Source organism: Macaca nemestrina, chromosome 1 (assembly GCF_043159975.1).
Source record: "Macaca nemestrina isolate mMacNem1 chromosome 1, mMacNem.hap1, whole genome shotgun sequence".
NCBI classification, from domain to species: Eukaryota; Metazoa; Chordata; class Mammalia; order Primates; family Cercopithecidae; genus Macaca; species Macaca nemestrina.
Window position 1 is genome coordinate 144,117,273 of NC_092125.1, and position 8,193 is coordinate 144,125,465.

Here is an 8,193-nt window from a genome sequence, read left to right on the forward strand (position 1 = left end):
CATTTTTTTTCCCAGTGGGATTAAGACTTGTTCTTAGAAACCAGTCACTCACTCACCCAGATGACTGTCAGTCAAGCGTCTGGTTATCTTTAACCAATGTTCTTTTCCTATCTAGTCTAATAATGGGTATCAATGAATTGTATACAATTTCTTACTATTCTAGGTGAGTTTGTTCGTGCATTCTTAAAATGGATGATGGTAACTAAATCACTTTGGTATCAAATTAGTTTCTATTAGGTATATTTATAAAGGTGATGTTCTTTTTTGTTACTGTTTTTTGTAAAACAGCGTCTTGCTCTGTCACCCTCGCTGGAGTGCAGTAGTGCTATCATAGCTCACCGCATCCTTCCACCTCAGTCTCCTGAGTAGCTGGGATTACAGGCTCCAGCCACCATGCCTAGGTCCAAAAGAGTGATATGTTCTAACCATGCTCTTTCCCTATCTGATATCCCTGTGTACACCAAGGGGGAATCTTTAAATTGGCCTACTAGGGACCTAATGGTTGAGCGATAGACAATGTGGTGGAATCTACTTCTAAATCAATTAACCCTGCCTAAGAGGACCTCCTTCAAAATACATATTGTCCAACTTGTTCTTTCCAACCATATTCTTTGTCCCCTTTTCAAATTCACCCTTTTAGTGCAGTAAAAAAGAAAGGCAAACATCTTATTTCTCAGGAGTTCACTTATGGTGCATTGTCTTGGGGTGTAAAAATCTCCAGGCCCCCAAGCAGAGGGCCATTTTGAAATAACCATAGGATTACAGATACCGACAAAGTGAAAGACTTTCAGGCCTGAGAAAAATCCTTTTGGGAGTCAGAGTAAAGTTTCTATTTCTTTGATTAGATCAACACTGGAGGAAGACCTAATCAAACCATCAAGCAATTGAAAAATCGTTTTTGTGATAAATCATCAGATATCTTTGGGCATATAACTCAGGAGTTTAGAAGACAGAATGGAATTATACTGACTTCATTCCCATGTTTATATGGCAAGACTTCTTAAGCACTTCCATTTAAAAAGAAACACTTGCTTTGATTATATGTGTTGTTCTGGTCAATTGTGTACTAGTGAAAAATCATAATAACAATTCAAAAGAAATGTTTTTCAACATTTAGAGCCTTATTGTCACAAGTACTTTTTTAAAAACAAATATATTGTGTGTGTGTGTGTGTGTGTATGTCACAAAAGTAAGACATCATAATCAATGATAAACTTTCAATCATAACAGTGTTACATTGGGATTAAGTTTTATAGAATAGAAGAGGAATAAAATGAGTTCCATGAGAAAAAAGATCTATGTAAAATTCCTGACTTTTCTAGAAGAGCTTATTTTTATGTTTCTTAAATGGATGATGAGAGACATCAAATTACTTTGATATTTAATTTAACTTCCATTGGGTACATTTAAAAGAGTGATTTTAAAACCCAATAGTTATACATTAGAAATGCAACTGTCTGCAACTATTCAAAATTATGATGAAAAATTTTAGACATTAACTTTAAAAATGTATGAGAACAAATCGTTTTTCAAAATCCTTGTAGAGGATACTCAAAAACATTCAGAGATACTGTTATAAACTACTTGTAAGCCAAGAAGAAGAGCCTGTGTTGACCACCGAAAATTTTGACTTCTAATAGAAAGCCAAAGTCAGGATTATTTCATTAAAGTACAAAAGCCATCTCAAGCATCCCCTACAAGTTGCTAAATCTGGAACTCTGAACACAGTAAGTGTTCAATAAACCGTAGCTCATAAACAAAGTACTTTAGCTATTCAACTGATATCTATTAACAGCATGTATAATATACCTTGTTACTTCTAACCTTCAAGGAGATATTCTTTAAAATTTTATGCAAATACCAGTCAAAAGTACATTATTGAAATGAAGCCCTAGACTAGGTAATAATTATGCTAATTTTATTCCCTAATTCTCTCCTGGATATCCACTGCATGCCCACAGTATGCCATGTATGACATCTGGCCCAGAAATCCCAGGAAATGAACAAAATATAGTGTTTATCATGAAGAAGCATTCAGGAGGAGGCCAAGATGTTCCTTAGCCTAGGTACTATGATAGGTATAGCTCAGAAGCGGCACAGAAGCGGGAATGAGGAGCTGTTGGGGGTGACAGGCAGAGAGAAGGTGTCAGGAAGGGTCTTTCAGAAGAGGTATGCTTTAACTGAGCCTTGAAAGATGGTCGTGTGCTTGTCAAGAGGATCCCAAATAAAGGGAAGGAACAAAGCTATGGAATGAAGCCATCTGGCTATCTAGAACCTTCCTCCCTGTACTGCAAATAGTTTAGGACAGCTGGTGTATGGGGGTGTGACCGCACACTGTGTCTATGGTACATGCACTGCGGACACAGAAATGACAGAGTGGCAAGAGATGAAGCTGAAGAGCTGCAGAAGTCAGACAAAGGAAGACTTTCACACATGCCACACCATGGTGTTTCGACTTAATCCTGAGGCATAGGGAGCCATGAAAGGCTTATTAAACCAGGCAATTATGGGATGAGATTTGTCTTTTAGAAAGATTATTTTCTGCAGTGTGGACAATAAATTTGTAGGTGATGGTAGCAGACACTATGCTCAAGACTACAAAGTCATTATCAGTTAGAAGATAACTGGCAGTGTTCCTGAAGACTCACAGCAGAAAATGGGCTGTAGAGGAAGGACAGTGATAGAAAGACTTGAAGGCTATAGACTCTAGACAAATGGGTTACCAATCCTATAAGAGGACTGTAGGGAGAATAAAGCAAGGAGAAGCCCAGAATGGGTTCCAAGAAACTTGGGATATATACTTGGGTAAATAGTATTGCTGTTGGCAAAAACACAGAATCTAAAGGTGAACAGAAAATTCTGAGGAAAGCATTCAATACACTAACTCCAGGCCCTCATTTGTTCTGTGAGGTAGGTGGCATGGATATTATTATTCCCATTTTATAACTACTTGGTGTATTAGTCCATTCTCACACTGCTAATGAAGACATACCCAAGACTGGGTAATTTATAAAGGAAAGAAGTGTAATTGACTCACAGTTCTGCATGGCTTGTGGGAGCCTCAGGAAACTTACAATCATAATGCAAGGCATCTCTTCACAGGGTGCCAGGAGACAGAATGAGTGCCCAGTGAAGAGGGAAGCCCCTTGTAAAACCATCAGATAGTGTGAGAACTAGCTCACTATCGCAAGAACAGGATGGGGGAAACTGCCCCCATGATTCAATAATCTCCACCCAGTCCCTCCCACGACACGTGGGGATTATGTAAACTACAATTCAAGATGAGATTTGCCCGGGCACACAGCCAAATCATATCAGTGAGGTAATATTATTCACCCACTATCACATGCAGCAGTTTGGGCACGTTTACTGCACACCAGACTTGAGAGCAGTTAAACAAGGGAGACAAAGTTCTTGCTTTCACAGAACTTATATTTTGGTGGGGGTGAGGGGAATAGAGCATAAACAAGCAAGCAAACAATAAACCAAGGTTTGAAAGACTATGATGGGAACATAGGTAGGGGGTATGGGTACTTTTGGCCAGGGAATGTATTTCTGAGGTCACATTTGAGCTGACTCTTGAGCAGAAAGTAGTCATGGAAATTTATAAGGGAAGAACATTCCAGGCAGAAAGAACAACAACTGAGAAACCCCTGAGGTAGGAAGGAGCTTGGTGTGCCACTGAGGGAGGAATTGCAAATACCCGGGCAAATCCGAAGCAGGAAGTCCAAGTTACAAGGGCATTCCAGGGAGAGGGAGGGTGAAAGACTCTGACACCTGAGGGTACCAGTGGCCAAGATAAACTCTCTTAGGATTGCCTGCAAACCTGACCACCATGCATGACACTGTGCCTCTGAGAAACAGCATGATGACTGAAGGAAACCAAAATATTGCACCCCAAAATATACTTCTTTGACATATTTTGAGATGGCTGTTAGGAGGGCAAAACAGAAGTAGGCCTGTAAAGCTGTCATTTATTGGGGAGATTTATGTCTGTAGAGTATCTGCATTGATGCAGCCGGGCTTTCTCTGAGGCCCCACCTTGTCTGTCTGGATCTAGGAAAGATTAACTGAGAGTCTGACAGATTTAAAGGTCTGAAAGAAACATTTACCATCTATTCTATCTGAGGGCTGCTACCAGAGAGGTTCATTTAGAAAACAAGACCACCTTTGCTGGCCAGGCCTCCTCTTCTCTCCTTCCCATAACCTGTCTTGCCACCATAACCTGGTTTACCACCATTACCTGTTTTTAGCCATGCTCTCAGCCCCTGTTCTTTCTGTTACCTCAAGATGGTATATAAGCATTAACCATCTGGCCATTTCTTTGAGTTTTTAAAATATTTTATACAACTCCTGTGCATACATGTGCACATAATAAAATTTATCAGCCTTTTTTTCCTGTGAAGCTATTATCACTTTGTTTCATAGACTCAAATTATCAAACCTTCAGGGAAAAATTTAAGCTTCCCTACATGATCCACAAACGCTTCTCAAAGACAAGTCATTGCTTAGCTTAGGACTGCTTATTTTAGCATTGAAATGGGGCCAGGAATAAACTCAGTTTTGTTAAGAGAAATGAAGTTAAAATCTTTAGATGAACAGAATTTATCTTAAATTTGTCGACTCAGAGCAAGAAACATTCTGCAGTGCAATGGCTCATGGTTTAACCCCCAAGGCTCAGTCACGTCATACCACAATACATGGAAAATACCACAATACGTGGAAGATGCATCAAAGTAGAGTGTTCCCTGCCATCCGCCAAGGCTGTTACAGGGATTAGAGAGGCATCATTTCCCCCACAAACTCCCCTAATAGCTCAGCAGGACACGGCAAGGAGAAATGGTACCTTTTAATGCACCTGCCAATAGCACCCCCTGCCATGCTGGTTCCTGTCTGTGCAAAATGGAAAGGTACAGAGGGACTGGCCGTGGGGGTTGTCCACCGTCTTTGAGAAGGCCATCCCATGCCTAGTCCAGTCACCCAACCCTCTGAAACACACTGCTCATACTTCCCATCCTGTGGTCATTTTCCATTGCTGCTTTATGGGCTACTGATTTTTTTTGCCAACAGTCTTTCTCCATTCAGCCATGTGGTTTCAAATTCCATTGGCTAAGGATGATGTAGATCAACCCTCTGACCCTCTACAAAAATATACTACTTTACAGTGCCGTCTCAGATGCATCTGCTTGTTGTGTGGAGACAGCATCTGTATTTAAAGTTTGCTAATATAGCCCAAATAAACTGTAAAAGCATTAGATTATTCCTGAGTGTCACATTAAGAAGTTATATATGATATACTCTTATTTTATTTATTATTATTTTTTTGGAGATGGAGTCTTGCTCTGTCACCCAGGCTGGAGTGCAATGGCATGATCTCAGCTCACTGCAAGCTCCGCCTCCCGGGTTCATGCCATTCTCCTGCCTCAGTCTCCCGAGTAGCTGGGACTACAGGCACCTGCCACCACGCCTGGCTAATTTTTTTTTGTGTGGGTGTGTGTATTTTTAGTAGAGACGGGGTTTCACCATGTTAACCAGAATGGTTTCGAACTCCCCACCTCAGATGATCTGCCCGCCTCAGCCTCCCAAAGCGCTGGGATTACAGGCATGAGCCACCATGCCCAACCAATGTCTCCTTTATAGCAACCTCACAGTGACAACTTCTCATCTGTTTGCAGTGAGTGATTGATTCACCTGTCCTCCTCAGTATGGTCCCAGATCTTCATAAGGGTGGGGACCATGTACATTTTTGCTCATCATCATTGCCTGGCACAAACTAAATGCTTAATAGCTACTGAAGAAAAAATACTGTGAAATATTTTAAATGGTGGTGATGTTTAGCTTCTGAGAGTGGCTCAGCCAAAAATAATTCAAGGCTGAGGAAGGTTAAGGCTTAAACATTCTGTATCATTAACCATTCTGTATTTTGTTATATCAACATAGATAGAAAAAATTTTGCTATCACTTGGGTGATAAACTGATTTTACAGATAATTCTATAAGTTTTAAAAAAACAGAATAAGTACTGTTTTGGAAAAGGCTCACACAGGTTAGGCCAAATTAAAAAAGAAAAGCTACCACTTTACTGAGGACAGTATTAAGCACTTTATATACTTTTTTCATTCAACCTTAACAGTCAGCTATTATCCAGTTTACAGATAAAAAAAACTGAGAGAGAGAGAGAGAGACTATGGTTGCATACTGAGGGAGGATTTGTGTCCAGATCTATTTGATTTCATGGGCCATGTTTTTAGGCTAAGAATAAATGCTGACATTGAGTAATAATGTCTTGCTCCCTGACACTCAAAAACCTCATCTCCTCCCATGACAAGATACAACACAGCAGTCTGGTAACACCAAGTGGGGTAAGTGCCCAAGTATTTAAAATATTAATAGGATTTGGGGGCCAGTGATGTTGTAGCAGAGAAACTAGACAATTCAAGGAAAAGAAATAAGCAGCAATATAAACAGCATTTACTGAAAGCATGTTTTACGCCAGATACTACATTAGATGTGTTAATGTATAACATTTATTTTAATCCTAAGACTCCTGTGAGAAAGACAGTATTAGTCAAGAAAAAAGAGGGTTAGGATAGCTATGGTGTTTGGATATCTCCAAAATTCCCCACTTTTTGCTAAGGATCTGAGCCTCTCTTTTTTTTTTAAATTTAGCTAGGAATAAGACTGTCTGGAATAAGGATAGTATTTCCGAGTCTCTATTCCAGCTACCTGAGGTCATGTTACTAAGTTCTATGCAATGACATATAACAAGAAGTATATGACAGCATCCAGGAATTTTCCTTCAGAGACCATGGGCTCTTGCATTTCCCCTCCTTCTTTTTTCCTTCTTTCCTCCTTTCTGCTACTTGGAACTTGGGGGTGATGGCTGAAGCTCCATCTTGGGATCATGAAGCTGAGGACCTCATCTTATTTATGGTAGATGATCCAAAAGGTAGAATCAGCCTAGTTCTCAGAAGACTGTAGAACCATCATACCAGCCATAGATTGCCTCTCTGCAAGTTTTTTTAATGTGAAAGAGAAACAAGCATCATTTTGACTAAGCCATTGTTCTTTGCAGTCTCTGTAGCTGGCAACTAATTTTAACTAATCCACAACTCATCCAAAGTGATGGCACAGAATTCAGAATCAGGCCTGTCAGTCTGCAAAGTTTGTTCTCTTAGGTAAAACCTTGAAGAACTCTTGCTTGTAATTTGCAAGAGATTTTGAAAAAAAAAAAAAAGTTCCAAAATGCTGAAAAGGAATCTGACAGAATAAGGAAGGTTCAAATATGCTCTTATATCTGCTACCTGAGAAAGAATCAAAAGGAATATGCTACTCAACAATAAAGAATGTGGTCTCCATCAGAGATGAGCAGAGGAAGATCTCAGTCACCTGCATGGAGCTGGAAACAGAAGAGAAATAGAAGCTGTGCAGCTGGCAGTGTCTGTGAAAGATGCTGTGCTTGTCAGTCGAAGAACAGGCATTGCAGAACGGAGCCCTGGAAATGGTCACAGGATGACAGATGAGAAGAAAGAATTTAAAGGGACTCTGAAATTTAAAAAAAGCAAGAGATGAAGTTTAAATATATACAGTCTAGAAAGAAACAAGCAGAATCACATGACCCATATCAAAAACAGCAAAAAGGTCAAAAAGGCCAAAGGGAAAGGTCAAGGTTGAAGCCCTGACAACTCATTTTTATTAATTTCCTTTACTCAGGTTCTTGGCAGCATTGAAGGAGTAAATGTAAATTGTGTTGCAATTCAGTAGAATCCTAAAGGAAAGGCAGTCATAGAACAGGGAGTTTATTGTTACCCTTTGTTCAGTTTCTAAATGAACCACAGTGATAAGAACTCAGGAGAGAGATCAATGATTGGAGCTAGGCCTAATTTTATTTAAGATCAATCTTAATGATCAGAAAAAGAAAAATAGGTTATTATGTCTGCCAAAGGCATTAGTTTAAACACCAGAGAAATTAAGTCATAATAAAGGCATGTAGGAAGTTTAGAAAATACAGATGGGGAAGAAAATGAAAGTAGGCAATAGCAATAAAAGGCAGCAATATGAAAACAGATATGACACAAATTAGAAGGCATTTTACAAATGGTTAAATAAATTCTACACTATAACTGGGTCTCCCAAATTCCTCTTGAACGGTCACAGGTCTGAACTGTTTGCTGATGTACCCAGTGCTCTGGGA